Genomic DNA, 15719 nt, shown 5'->3' on the forward strand with positions numbered 1-15719 from the left:
CTCTTTTAAGCTTTTATTTTCTTCTTTTTCCCTTCTTATTAAAGCTTAACCATTAAGAGTATTTTTCCTTTTTCTTTTTCCCTAATTAAGAGCTCTCCATTAAAGTCTCCTATGGTAAGAGATCTTGATTTTTCTTAATACTTTTTTTCTTAACTTGGTTTGATTTTGTAGGTTTTCAACACATACAAGCCTCATAAGAGATCTCTTTCTTGTATATTCTTCTTTTATGCTTTTACATGTTTATAAGGTTTGTAAGTTTTAGGGCTTTCAAGATTAGGGTTTATTATTAATACTTTTTTTTCTTAATTTGGTTTAATTTTGTAGGTTTTCAACACATACAAGCCTCACAAGATACGATATCTCTTTTTTGTATGTTTCTTCTCTTATGTTTTACATGTTATAGGGTTTATAAATTTTAGGGTTTTTAAGATTAGGGTTTGTTATTTTTTCCATTCTCTATGGATAGCCTTTTGAGAGCTATGCTTCTCTCAAGAGATGGCCATATGCCTTAGCCTCATGCATGAGACTTATGCATTAGCCATATGCATAAGGCCATATGCATAAGCTTTATGCATGAGGCTTATGCATAAGCCACATGCATGAGACTTGTGAATAAGCCACATGCATGAGACTTGTGAATAAGCATGCGGATAGCAATCTAGATATTCCAGTAGCTTCCAATGCATGCCGGGTGCTTCTTAGGCATGCCGATAGCTTCCAATGCATGCCGGTCGCTACCAATGCATGTTGGTAGCTTCTACCAATGCATGCCGCGTGCTACCAATGCATGTTGGTAGCTACCTAGGCATGCCAGTAGCTTCCCGGGTGCTACCAATGTATGCTGGTAGTAGCTACCTAGGCATGTCGAGTGCTACCAATGTATGCTGGTAGTAGCTACCTAGGCATGTCGAGTGCTACCATTGCATGTCGAGTGCTACCAATGCATGCCGGTAGCTACCTAGGCATGCCGATAGATTCCAATGCATGCCGGGTGCTACCAATGTATGCTGGTAGTAGCTACCTAGGCATGTCGAGTGCTACCATTGCATGTCGAGTGCTACCAATGCATGCCGGTAGCTACCTAGGCATGCCGATAGATTCCAATGCATGCTTGAGACTTATGCATTAGCCATACACATAAGGCAATATGCATAAGCCTCATGCATTGGAGTATGCATAAGAATTATAAGTACTTATGTTTCTTCTTGGATAGATGGCAAATAACTTACGGCACGATGTTACACATAAAGGAGGAGTAGATATCCCAACAATATTTGTAATTATATATTAATCTCAAACTGTATCTAATCTTTTAATTAAATAAGGTTGTCTTAAATAATAACATAATTGTAATGTTCATTTGTTTGTATGTCTATAGCTTGAAGCGATGGTCTGCCCCCCTACACAAGATGAATATGATTTTGCATTACAATTGGAAGCTCTCTTTGAAAGGGTGCAAGATGAAGGAGACATGCTTGGCAATCATGGCAAGTAAGTACATTCCTAAAACCATAACCTCTTTGTTTTTGCAAAACTGATTTTCACTTGTGTTAGTTTTATTGTGTTTTAGGGTCATGTTACTAGAAACGGTGTTACTACAAATGGTGGTGCAAACGTCCAAGCAAGAAGCAATGGAAATGTGAGAAGAGAAGGGGGTGGAGCTGCAAGGAATAATAATAATCAAACTGCATGAGATGTAGACCCCTCAATGTAGCCCCTAGCACCATAGATTTTCATTACGCTTTATTTTGTATATGATCTTTTTGGACTCATACACTTATGTAATTTCACCAAGTATTGTAATTAAATTATGACATGACTAAAAACCATGAATTGACATTGTCCTTTTTTTGTATTTGTCAAGTTTTACATTACATGTGTCCATGACGATGAGTAGGACATGAAGTTGTGTTAGTTTTACTATGTCTATATTTTAAAAAAAAGAGCTAGGGCGCCAGACTGGGGAGTCTTATGTGCAGACTCCCCAGTCTGCCCAGTTTTTTTTTAATATGCAGCAGCTAAAGTAGCAGCGAAATATCGTTGCTGTGCGCAGTGAAATTTTGCTGTTGTTTTCGTTGCTTAGCAAGCGAACGTGTGTTGCAGCAAAAATATCAGCTTTTTTAGTAGTGAAATCTCCCTACCCTTCTAGTTATAAAAGCGCTGCTATTTTCGCTGTTGCTACACCCTCATTCTGTTGTAGTCCCACCTAATCTCTACAAGCACTAAAGCCACGTTGTCACACACAAAATTCCAAGGCCAGTTAACAAATTGGCACCATATCCATGATCTCATCTAGCACCATAGTTAGCCAAATCATGCAAACTTATGAACATGGAAAAAATAATAATTAATTTGGCCACACCAAGCAGCTACTTAAACAAGGCCAAGAGAGGCGCCAACTCCACATACCATAGTCTATAATAAAGTGAGAAAAATAATTTATTTTTTGCATCTAAATTAAACTTTTCCTCTCTCCTTTTGGTATGATAAATCAATGTTCTCTCCTCTCAAGTAATATTTCCCCTATCTCAATTAGGTGGGTCCAAGAAAATAGGGAATTATGTCAAGTGGAAATACACAAATTGGGTGCACCACTTCTTTCTTGCCCTCCTCTTCCTTATTTGAAATATTTATTTTCCTTGGATTTTTTTCACATAGTAAGCTTAAATAAGAAAGACTATTCACCAAAAGGCTTCCCCAAAGTGCATGCCACTCTATAGTCCAAGAAATGTGGCAAAAAAGCCATGTCTCATCATGGCATTTGGATCAAGTCAACACATTGCTAGGTAAATTGAGGGTAAATTCTACAAACATGGTGAGGTTCTAGACTCCTCTTTATGCTTACAGTCAGGTTCTAGACTCCTCTTTATGCTTACAGTCAGGTATCAACCAACCTATTATCCAAGCCACATTGCAGGTGTGGTCTGAATGATAGTTTTATGAAGCAATCTCCATCATTATAAAGCTACATAAATAACCATTGTAGGTGGGCATTTATGAAGTAGTCTCCATCATTATAGACTCCCTTAGATGTGAGATTGTGTCGTAATTTTCTCATAAAGTGGAAAAAGGAAAGTGCTACCTCGAGCATCTTGTTCCAACATGGTGGTGGGTCCATGTATATCAAAGTATTTAATCCCCCACTTTCAGATACAGATTATGCGGATCCACCATAGGATCTTCCAACTCAGTGCAAAATCTAAAACAACTAATGGAATTCTCATTTTGGATCCACACCTCCAAAATATCTTATTTACATTATCTTATCACATGCACATGGATCTTTTAAAGATCAACACACCAACAATTAGGCTTGAATTAACCTCACAAGCTCATGAATCTTTCAGTTAGGCTTGAATTAACCTCACAAGCTCATGAATCTTTCCCTCCCACATTGCCAAAAAATTAATAACATAGCACCGTCCACCAATTGTAGGGCTTGAATTAACCTCACATGCACATGAATCTTTCCCTCCCACATTTCCAACATTTTAAGAGCACCGTCCACTACCATCAACATCTTCACCCTTTGTTTACCACACCAGTCTTGGCCACAACGCTATTCCTTCTCAATGTCACGACCATTGGTTAAGAAGGATACCAAATCCACTATCATCAAGGCCTTCCTTGGTCAAGAAAGCCCTCCACTTATCTTGGGCCACAACCCTCTTAAAATGAACTAAGGCCACACATGTCTGCATGGGTACAACTTCTATTATGCAGATAGCATCTTGCAAAAGCACTTCAACATGTAATCAACCAACCTTCACCTAAGATTTAAATTTTGCTTTATCCACTCTTATTCTTGTAGAAACCAATCTTCACCATATACGCCTACACCCAATGCCATATATGTGCCCCTTGAACCACTCACTCAAAAGTGAACCAACTATGCCCCAACACTTATTACTTTTAATGCCCTTCTATAGCCAACACTTATTACTTTTTCAATGCCCATTATTAAGAGATCTTAAGTGAACAAAACATGACTACTTATGCAAATTTACACTCTTTATCACATCTTGGAAGTGTTAGGCTCACTCTTTATCACACATTAGGTCAGGCATAATGACATTCTTGCTTCTACATCAGATGCCTTGGCCAATATGATCAATCACTTGCTAACCATACAAGAACATGCTAGTGTTAAGCCATAGCATCACAACTCTAAGGTATATTTCATGTTGTCTTGATGATCAACAAAGGTTAGTGTACAATGCTTACAAAATGAGCATGAAACAAGCAAGAAAATGTGGAAATTTGAATACCTTTAAAATTAGTCTAATACTCTTAAGAAGCTTCATGCACGTGTAAAACTTAGAATTTGCCACCTAAGTAGCCAATCACTAATTGAAAAAGAGAAAGCATACATGACAAGGTGTTAGATGTGGGCATTATGCTTCCAACATACATGCTAAGGTGTTAGATGTGGGCATTATGCTTCCAGCATACATGCTACGGTGGTAGATACAAAGTCACTCATTCTCACAATTCGACCAAGGTGGTAGATGTAAGCACCATAATACCATACATGCAAAGTCACCTTGGCATGTATGCTTCTAGCATACATGATAAAGTGGTAGATAAGGGCAGCATGATAGCATACATGGAGTCACCCATTCTCATAATTTGGTGATTAAAATGCCTTCAAGGAATATTTTTGTAGTTATGAGTTGGCTATGAAGCCATGGTTGGGAGTAGATCATGCTATGTAACATGAGGGTTTGGAGATGCAAAAGCTTGTTAAATCCAAGGATGAGCAAATTACTTCACTCCAACAAGCTGTTATGAAGTAGGAAGGGACTCGATGTTAGCCACTAGGAAGGGGTGATGTTAGCATGTTAACCTACATTGCCTTTATCGTATCAGTTTCTAGATTAACCATTGCAACTCTCTTTATAGGAGAACATGGGTGTGGGGCTTTTCTATTTATTGTATCACTTCAATAAAACAATACTCTTATCTATCTCTATTATTATTCAATTTGAGTTTTAATTGTTTTGAGTGTTCTCTTGTATACACCACACATAGTATCCTCTTATATGGTATCAGAGATCCAACTTCGTATACAAAACTACTTTTTTTAATCTAATAATCCTTAGTAAAAATATAATCTATTGTAAGACCGTGCCCACCACCGTTCAATGTTGTTGAAAAGCTTAAAAGCACGAATTATCCTCTCTTATCCTCTTACATGCTTTAGATTGGTATCAAACTTCATTGGTAGTTTCTACTACCTATCTAACCTTCCTTAATAGAATTGGCATATCTTGTAAGACCCCATCCACCATCATTTAGTGTTGATGGAAAGCTTAATGGAAGCCATCATCCAATCTAGAAGTTCAAGCACCTTAATGGAAGCCATCATCCAATCTAGAAGTTCAAGCGCCTTAATGCTATCTTATCCTCCTAAGGGACACCATTTTATTGGTGTTAATGTTCACTCCATCAAACAACATGGGATATAGATGGTAACCCTATATATCATATGCCATCAACCTTGTCCAAGCTTGGAGATGATGGATGTAAATTCTCTCTACGAACCATCATTTTGATAAGAGATGTAGACGATAACCTAGGCAAATTTGGGTAGTAGCAGCAAAATATGCCATGAGAGATATGGGCATCTTAGTATGTAGAGTCTTTTAGAGATGGTTGGGTAATTATGAATTGTCTTTAATGATGTGAAGAAAAATTCCGTTGATTCTCCCTTGTTGATATTTGCTTCAATGATCCTTCAAGGTTGTCTTGTACTCCATTTGCTCCATGTAGAGCTCTAAAGTATGCCCAAATAGAAAAGAGATTAAGGAGTAGAGATTAAAGCTAAGCAATGAGTAGCTCAATGGAAACATGAAAGAGAAAGAAATTGGCTCTGATACCAATGTAATGCTCCTTGCATTATAAGCTTGAGGACTTGTAAGACTAGAACTTTGATTTTCCACCCAACCACATCCCAAATGGACCCTAAACACATGGTTATATAGACCTAAGTGATGCATGACCTTCCAACTTCAGCCCCTTGAACTTTTATTGGCTAGGCATCATGGCCTTTTCATTCTCCAATGCCTCCACAACTCCCCCTAGAAGGGGGCGCCTACTTCTGCGGCCTTTGGGTTTACCTTGTGTACCATCTACATCCCTTTTACTTTAACCTTAATGCCTATTAACCATTTCTTTAGGTATTTCCAATTTAAAATCCCTTGAACCTTAATTATATGCAAACCTTCTACATATAAATAGTCTTTTCTAATTTTACCTTATAGTGTTTCCTGTCGGTCTCATAACAAGCTACTGGTAATATAGGAACTCTTTTCATTCTAGCCATTCATTGTGAATGGGAGTAGTTGGACAATTCATGATTTCTATATCTTCTATAATACTCGCACCACCCACCACTGGTCTCAAGATTGGGCACTCATGCACCATGTGGTGGCTTTTGTAAATAGCACACCAAGTCATTTCCATATTAGATCTAAATGCTAATGCCTTGTCTCCCTAGAGAGGCTTTCCACACTTCTTCTAGCCCTTTGATCACTGTCTTAGCAATGTCTTCTGCACTCTTGGGCTCTTCTATTTTCCTAGTGTCTTGACTTTTTGACAATGGGTTCTATTTTGACCAAATAGGTTGGTCTTCTGCCTGTCTATGGAAGAAGGGATGCCTATAAAGTTATCATCAAAATCTATTGCATCTAGGGAACACTCAACTAACATTTTGTGTCTTTGGGCATACAATGTATCATGTAATTACTTGCTTCTCAATCCCTCTAAGAACAATGAGATCACCCTAGTTTGGCTCGGTTTTTCCTCAGTAGGTAATTTCTTAAGTTCTTGAGGCAATTGATATAGTCTCTCATAGACTCGTGCTCAAGTTGCTTGAATTGATACAATTGTTTCTTAAGGCAATTGATATAGTTTCTCATGTTTAAGTTCTTGAGGCAATTGATATAGTCTCTCATAGACTCGTGCTCAAGTTGCAATTGTTTCACTGATCTATGCACCAATATTTGAGAAGCCTGTGGTAAATGCTAGCTCAAGATCATCCATGGTCCGTTTTTGTGAGTCTTCTAGCATTTGAAATCACAACAATGCATTACCTTCCCATTACCTTCTAAAGTCAATCCAAAGATATCGATCTTTGTTCTAGGATCGGTTACCCTCTCAGCCATGTAGATTTGTCTCAATGTAGCAAGGTGTGGCCATAAGGATCCCCTAATCCTTAAAACTTGGACACTAGCTTAGCTATGTATGAGGATCTAATCCTTTGATGGCCATGATCGTATTCATATCTCAATCCTCTTGGCGGTCTGACCACCATGGTAATGACATCCAACACTCTTCTTACTTCATTAGGAACACGAGCTCATGCTCTAAGTTCTATATTAGGCTCAATTGTTGGTTCTCAACCCATCGGGGCTACGTAGCTCTGCTAGGAGATACATGTGTATAGGATTGTACTATAAAACTAATGATTTTGGTGAGGGTTATAGGAGCACATTGGCCATATGTATCATAAGGTATCCCACTATTGATACTCCATTAACCATAGTAGGCTTGTAGCCCTCTGCTTATAATTGTGCAGTCCCTTAGTTTCCCAAGCTCCTTGTGTGAGATCCCACTGCCCCCTCCGCACACCGGATTCCCGGTTAGCTGGCAGAGTGGAAGCAGCTCCCTCATGCGCGGGGCAGGGTTTCCCACTCGGGGCCTCGCCCTCGAATGTCTGGGCACGAGACTAAGCTGGTGGTCATTCCAAAAACCGAAAACTGAAACCGGGAAAATTTTCCATGCCCGAAAAACGGGGACGATTCCACCATTTTTATTTTCTTTACGAATTTTTCTAACGAAGTCAAGATACTAAATCTGAATAAACCAGATAGAAGGGAAACTATTACAGACTTAACTTGAAGGGATCAACGCTTTTTTCTTAATTGAATCAAGTGACACAGCCGTTGATCTATTCATTAGAGAAGTCTTCAGGCTTTTATTTAACTACTCGAGTTCTAAACGTATTCCTATTAATCAATTTTATTATTAAAACTCTACTGATTCCAGCCTAACCCCATCCGGCCCATGGGTTAGCCACCGCCCAACCACTGGAATTGGTAGAACCAGACAAGTACTCACCCACCCATAATTGAATGCCTGTCTTAACTTTTACTTTAGAATATAGATACGCACACACTCCTCTTTAAACTTTAACTTATAAAACAATCCATTGACAAACAATTATTGGTTTATAGATGTCATAACTCAAAATTTCCATTCAATCCTTGTTTCTCACAAAAAACAGTATCACTCTGGACTCTCCATTGAGACCAGCTGGTCAACAATGAGATCCAGTAACAGATTACAATAAACATTGGTCCATCATATAATATATATCTTCCACGGCATAATATGCATGGGTGTCCTAAGCACCCCGAGCCCGTGCATCGCCTGGTCAGAACCCTCCAGGATCCTCCTTAGGTGTCGTGGCACTTCACTCAGGGACCGCTTCGTCGGCCCTCGCCCATCGTACCGGAAGCACACCATTTTCCACCACCATACCAAGGCTGGTCAAGACCTAGGTAGGTTTTTGCCGCCGCGTGAGCTGTCCTTTGAACACTCCCCGCCAATTGTTACAACCGAACTTCCCTTAGAAAAACACATATACCAAATGCTCCCTCCAGCATTCTGGCGTAAGACATTCCTTTAAGAAAACATGGTTTTTATGCAAGTTTTAAGTTTTGATTTTCTTTTGAATATAATGAGTATATCTTAAATCCGTATCCCAATACTTCTAGATCGCAAGTCTGAAGTATTTTTCAAAACTGGTCACATCGTCTTTTCTTGAAAAACTGACGAAGGAGTTATGTCTCGGTCATAGTCTGATTCAGGGTTTGAGTCTGGAAAGGTTCTCCCTGAACTGTCTTTCTCGAAGGGTAATATTTCAATTACTACTTTACTGAATTTCATTCATTGAGTATTTGCTTACCTAAATTCAAAACTAATCTCACAAATTCCTATGAGGAATAAATTAATCATTTATCTAAAATTCCGACTTCGATAGTTTTTCTGAATTTTCTCATTACCATCCTAGAGAATATGGAACGGTAGAATTTTCTCTCACAGAGTATTTACTTATTCATTTACCAATATTCATGGGATTTAAACATAGGATTAAAGAGAACTCTTATTTTGATATAAAAATTATGTATGAATCTATTTATGCATAAATCCAACTTCTATGGAAATAACACTTTTATATAAAAGAAAATCCTTTTATGCATCTATTTATGCATAAAAATCAATTTTGATGAAAGTAACACTTTTATAATTTAAAAAAATTCTTTTATGCATCTATTTATGCATAAAAATCAATTTTGATGAAAGTAACACTTTTATAATAATAAAAATTCTTTTATGCATCTATTTATGCATAAAAATCAATTTTGATGAAAGTAACACTTTTAGAATAAAAAAATTCTCCAATATGCATCTTTCTATGCACAGAAATTAATTCTAATGGAAATAACACTTTTATAATAAAAATATTTCTAATATGCATTTTTCTATGCCTAGAATGAAAATAACACTTTTAGAATACACAAACGGTGGGGATTACTCTTTTTGAATAATAAAAGATATAACTTATTTCACAAAATTTAAGAAAATTTTGCCATAACCTCCTTTGTATGGCTGACCATTTTTCATTTTTTTTTCATTCTCAAGTTACTTAGAAATTATCCCAAATGGTTTAAAGCATTCTAAACTAATCAAATTTCCCTTTTTAAAGAGAAACAATATGAAAAGTTTAAATCTAACAATTTGATTACATATCTAGGATAAAGAAAGGATGAATTCAAGAATGAAGAGAGGGGGAAAGCCTTTCCAACAAGGCATAACATCATTTTTAATTTTAAAGAAAACAAAAATTAGAAAACCATTAAATGGAATAAAGAAAAAAGTAGGATTTCTAGCTTACATGAATTTTTGTGAGCTTTCCTTTGGCTTGATGGTTTGAGGGATCTACTCTTGTTTGCAACAAGAGTAGCCACCAATTCTTTTGAAGAGGAAATGGTCAAAAACTAATGAATTATCAATAAATTCACTGTTTTTGGCTCTGGGGAGGAGTAGAGTGACAGTGCATAAAACACTATTAAGCTTCTACAAAGGGGGAGGCTTCTATTTATAGGAAAAAGTGAGCTTCTAACCAAGCAAATTGATTCTAGAATTTTCCAGATCAGTTTGGTCAATTTTTGACCATTTTTGGGTCAGTTTAGTTCACTTTTTGGATCTAATTTTGAATAAGGAGAGAGGAGAGATGAAATATCTAATTTTATTGATTTAAAATTCAAAAGCAAATGGGAAAAAGGTGCCTACTTTATGAGGGAGAACCCCCACTCTGAGAGATGTCAAAAATTAGTTTGTTAACTATTTTCCTTGGTCCTTAATCCACTCTTCATCTTATGTGAACATTTACTCATTTTTGGGGGGGTTTTCTTTTATTTTCCAATTTATCTCCTCCCTACATTTGGATTAATCTTATTGGCCCATAGGAATCTTAATTTAAAATTTTCAGAAAATCTGGACCCTTAGGATAAGGCCTTTTGAACAGATTAAATGCACCTTCTGAAATTCTTTTTAAACTTCTGTTTCGGGGAAATTTATTTAAATAAGAAGAGATATTTTTCCATCCAAAAATATCTAAAATTTGAATAACCTCTCTCTAGACCATTTTCTCTCTCTAAGCCAAAATAGGTAGAAACAAGATCTTTTATTAATCTGAAGAGGGGATTGATTACAGGGAAAGATACTGGACATCTTGAGGGGCTGGGGAGGAACCTTACACCTTGAGCTATTACCCTAGTCTCCAAGGGAGTGGCTACCCTTGTTCTTTTGAGAGGTATTGCCTCTCTTTGAATGGCACCATTCTCCCTCATCCTTTCTTCTTTGATTAGGTCTAGTGAGGGAGGAACATAGAAGTTGTTGTCTTGTCTACGGCTTAATTAGAATAAGAATTCTTGATCCTCCATTGGACTTCATCTTCTTGAGGGCCCCTACTTCCCTTCTTGCTATTGTTCTTTCCATCTGGTAGGCTAAGAGTGGTGTAATTCCCCCTTCCTGGATCTTCCTCAGAGGTCCTCTCTTGCCTTCGTCTTGCTAGTCTTTCACTCTGGTAGGCTAAGAGTGGTGTAATCCCCCCTGCCTATATCTTTCTATATTTCTTGTCTCCTTAGAAAGTCTTGGGGTATAGGTGTTACCTTCATTATTAACATATGTTGTTTGATCAGTGACTTGATTGTAATACTTACTTACTAGGGGTTCATCATGGAGTCGAAGCGACCTACAATTCCCTAGCACTATCAATGCTTATGTAAAGGTTACGTGAGGTATCCTCATACAGTACCATTCCTTTATTATTAATGATTATGTAAGGTTACGTGAGGTATCCTCATACAGTACCATTCCTTTATTATCGATTATAAGCCTCCTCAAGAAGAATTTATCAATGACATTAGGAAGCTAAGTCCTTACCAAATCTATTTCTGCTAGCTTCTTGTAATCTTTATACAATACCATACCTTCATTGTCTCTCTAAGCCTCCTCAAGGAGAATTTACCAAATATATTAGGAAGCTGAGTCCTTAATGGCTCTGTTTGAGCTCTGGTAGCTTCTTACAATCTTCTAGTTCTTTTTATCTCATCCACCATGGTCAAATGTCTTACCTTTTTTATGTCCCTTGTTGGGATATACATCGTTCTATCAGAGTCCAAATAGAACTCTTGGTTTTCCAGTAGCTGTTGCAAGGACAATACCACTCGTGAGTTGTCCAGGAGGTTAGGATCAATTTGACGCATTGAGATGGCATTGGCCATCTCTCCAAGAGTATCTGATTAGTGTCAGTGAATACTGGGACTTGGTTAGATGTCTAGAAGTTGTAACATTGTAAGACGTATGCTTCATTGATTTTGGTATTGTTAGCCTGGCCTCTAACTTGTTCGCTCAAGGAACTTCTCTCGCCCACATTGGTCTTTTAGCTTGGGACCTTTTAGCTCCTTCCGATGACTCACCTTTGAACATTTCATGGTCTTGTTTGGCCATATGAACTCGAATTTGGAGCAACTAGGGTGGTTAGATCGACACTTGGTCCTATCCCACTCCCTAGCATTGACAGGTACAATAATGTTTTGTGTTCACAACAAGTAGGGTTAGAGTATGAAGTCACAATGATTTGACCCAAATGCAAATGCATAAGAACTTGGTCCAATGTCAAAATCACTTACTGAGGCTCTTCTTATGATTTTATCTTGGTTTTCAAAACTTTTGGGGGTTTTCTATTTTTTTCAGTTTTCTTTGGTAAATTTTATTGCTTTTTAATGTTTTGTAGTTTGAGGAAGTTTTATGTTTCTATATTTATAATGGTTTTCTCTAGATCTAGGTCTAGGTCTAGGTCTAGGTCTAGGTCTAGGTCTAGGCCTTAGGTGGTGGTCAAAATCCCTTGCATTTGTTGTTTTTTTTCTTTTACTGTTTCTGAAATTTAGTCTCAACAGGATCAACGATCCTACTTGGGCAATTCACCCCTAACAATCCTCCTTAAAAATGACTCCTGTTGGAAACGATTCTACTAGAAATAATTCCAAATGAAACAATTTCAAACAAAATGATTCTACTTAAGAACAATTCAAAAACTTGGATGATCCTACTTTTTGGATATTAGTAGGATCATACCTTGGACAATTTAATTCATGGATCGTAGCCATCCTAATCGACTAACTATTGATCTGAGACTTGGATTAACAATTGCACTTCTGGGATCTTCATGATCCAACTTTCATGTCTAACTGTGTTAGTGTTTGGGAGGCGGTGTGCCTCAATTATGGTGAAATTATTACAATATCAGCAAATATTCCTTGTAGCACTAACTGCCATGTCCAGGATCGTTAATGGCGAGTTAACTACTCATTAATACACTAGCAAATATCAAGCCAACAATCATGCCATTCTGGTTGAATTGATATGGCTCCTGGATTTGGATTGGATGATTTTACCCAAAACAATCTTACTAGTAGGGTTGAAACGATCCGATTAGGAAACAATCCAACTAGACTTCATAATAGATATGTAAGAAAAACCCAAGACTTGGAAACTTGTTAGATTGATTATACCCAAAGACTCTAGGTAGGGGATGATTAGATCTTGACCCCAAGGTTTAGACACAACTCAAAAAACCCTCACATTGATTTTGACCCAACACTACAAGGGAATGACCCCATACCGATGTCTTAGAATTAGGATTTTTTAAAACCTTTTTTCCCTTCTATCATCAGTATTATTTTGTTAGTTGTGCAACATAAGTACAAGATTTCCGGTATAAGTGTTTGAGTTATGGACGTCAATATAATTGTCAATATTGAATATACTGATGCATGTATTGACACTTATATACTGACTCTAGTACCGATACTCATACCGATCCTTATACCAATGCAATGGTCCTTTCTTCTACAAAGGAGGCTGAGTATATGGCAGCTTACTTTTCTTCATGTAAATAAGTCTAGTTGAGGAGAAATTTGGGGGGACATGGGAGCTCACAGTTGCCAATGAGAAGCCCAAGAACAATCCTAATGCATAGAGTTATTGTGTGATGATTTGAGTTACATAAGAAAACCAATGTTCCATGCTTACACAAAAAGGAAAACTTAACCTAAATGTTTCACATTGTACATGTCCAAAATCCTACCATAGTAACAAAATTTGGTCCATATAAGGCTTGAGCTTGTAATCAAAATAGGTTTGGGCACCCCATAAGTGTGGGTGGCCGAGCAAAGCCCAATTGTATATAAGTGACTTGTGGGAGTGTGTAAAGACACTTTTTTGGAGAATATAATCTACATTTATACTCAATATTGGAAGATCCTTCATTATTTCTTATCTTAATCTCTTCTTAATTCTTGCATGCTTTCATGTTTAGATTATCATTAGCTATGGAGTCTTGATGAGTTGCTTTCTTGCATGTGTGAGTGCTTGAGTGTGTGTGGGCTTGAGGGAATATTTTTTAATTCTTACTTGTGATTAACTAAGTGTGGAGTGTTATGAGAGAGAGAGAGAGAGAGAGAGAGAGAGAGAGAGAGAGAGAGAGAGAGAGAGAGAGAGCGGAAGCTTGCTAGCTTCTAGTCATAAGTGATTGGGTTATGAAGGTCCAAGCATTGGATTGTTAGAGCTTGAGGGTTTGAACACCCTTGATGTTTTCCATTCCCATGCTCAATGTGCTTTTAGGATCTAGACATGTTGTACTCCTTGGTGAAGATATTCTTGTGAAGCTACAACTTCCTTGAAAAAGAACATGTTGTACTCCTTGTTTGGTGAAGATATTCTTGTGAAGCTACAACTTCCTTGAAAAAGGATCTAGACATGTTGTACTCCTTGGTGAAGATATTCTTGTGAAGCTACAACTTCCTTGAAAAAGAAGCATCACTACTAGTAGGGACTAGAAATAGTGCTAGAGTGGAATAGAAGCATCACTACTAGTAGGGACTAGAAATAGTGCTAGAGTGGAATAGAAGCATTCTATTAATCCATGGTTTGATTTAGTATACCCATGAGTTGAAAATCTTGGTAGAGTGATTAGGTGTTGAGTTGAAGGTGTGTTTGAGTGATTAGGAGAGAAGAATGTGTGATTAGATTGAGCTTTTCATGACTCATAACCCTTCTTGTGCTTTTTATTGTTTTTCTTATTGGTGGAGATAGATGCTCGAGTTGAGCTTCCCCTTACAAGATTGAGGTTATAAATCTCACTTGTAAGGCTTTTCCATTAACATCTTAAGCATTATATTAGGTTAAAAAGGCTAATTAATTTAACTACAAACTTTTCCATTATGTTCAATGGGAAAAACTTGTCCCATTATTTTAATTGATTTATAATAATGGCATCCATATTGATGTTTCTATGCTACAATAACCATCTTGGAATCATTGCTAAGCTAAGTACTAGCAGGCAAAAAACCCAAAATCAAAACTAGGAATGCAAGGAAATAACTCACTACTACAAAGTTTCAAAAATGGTATGTCATAGGGGAAAATTTTGCAATATATAAACATTGAATGTGTATGTACACAATGTATTTCAAACTTTGTTCAAGTATTTTGATGAACTTCATGTGAGGTTGAGGCTATGGAAAACTCCTCAGGTGAGATGGGCCACTGATGGAACTCTTGCTCTCTTTCTTCTTCTCTAGCAGATGGACTTGCCTTCTCTTCAAGGAGGCGCCTATTTCACATGTGTGGAAGAGTTTTAAACTCAAAAATGATAAGATTTTTATCTCTCCTATTTCAAAACTAGATCCGAAAAGTAAGCTGAACTGACCCAAAAATGGTCCAAAATTGACCAAACTGATCTGGAAAATTCTAGAATCAGTTTGCTTGGTTAGAGGCTCACTTTTTCCTATAAATAGAAGCCTCCTCCTTTGTAAAAGCTTAATGGTTTTTATGCACTGTTACTCTACTCTTGTCTTGAGCCATCTACTCCTGTCTTGAGCCATCTACATTGAATTTTTTAATAGTTCAATTGTTTTTGGCCTAATCCTCTCCAAAGTGAATTGGTGGCCACTCTTGCTTCATACAAGAGTAGAACCCTCAATCCCTCAAGCCAAAGGAGAGCTTACAAGCTCCATGTAAGCTAATTTTTCTTACTTAGTTTGTAAATTTTAATGACAAATCTATGGTTTTCTTGATTTTTATGT

The sequence above is a fragment of the Cibotium barometz genome, chromosome 2 (genome assembly GCF_041138505.1).
Source record: "Cibotium barometz isolate CiBa-2024 chromosome 2, ASM4113850v1, whole genome shotgun sequence".
NCBI lineage: Eukaryota > Viridiplantae > Streptophyta > Polypodiopsida > Cyatheales > Cibotiaceae > Cibotium > Cibotium barometz.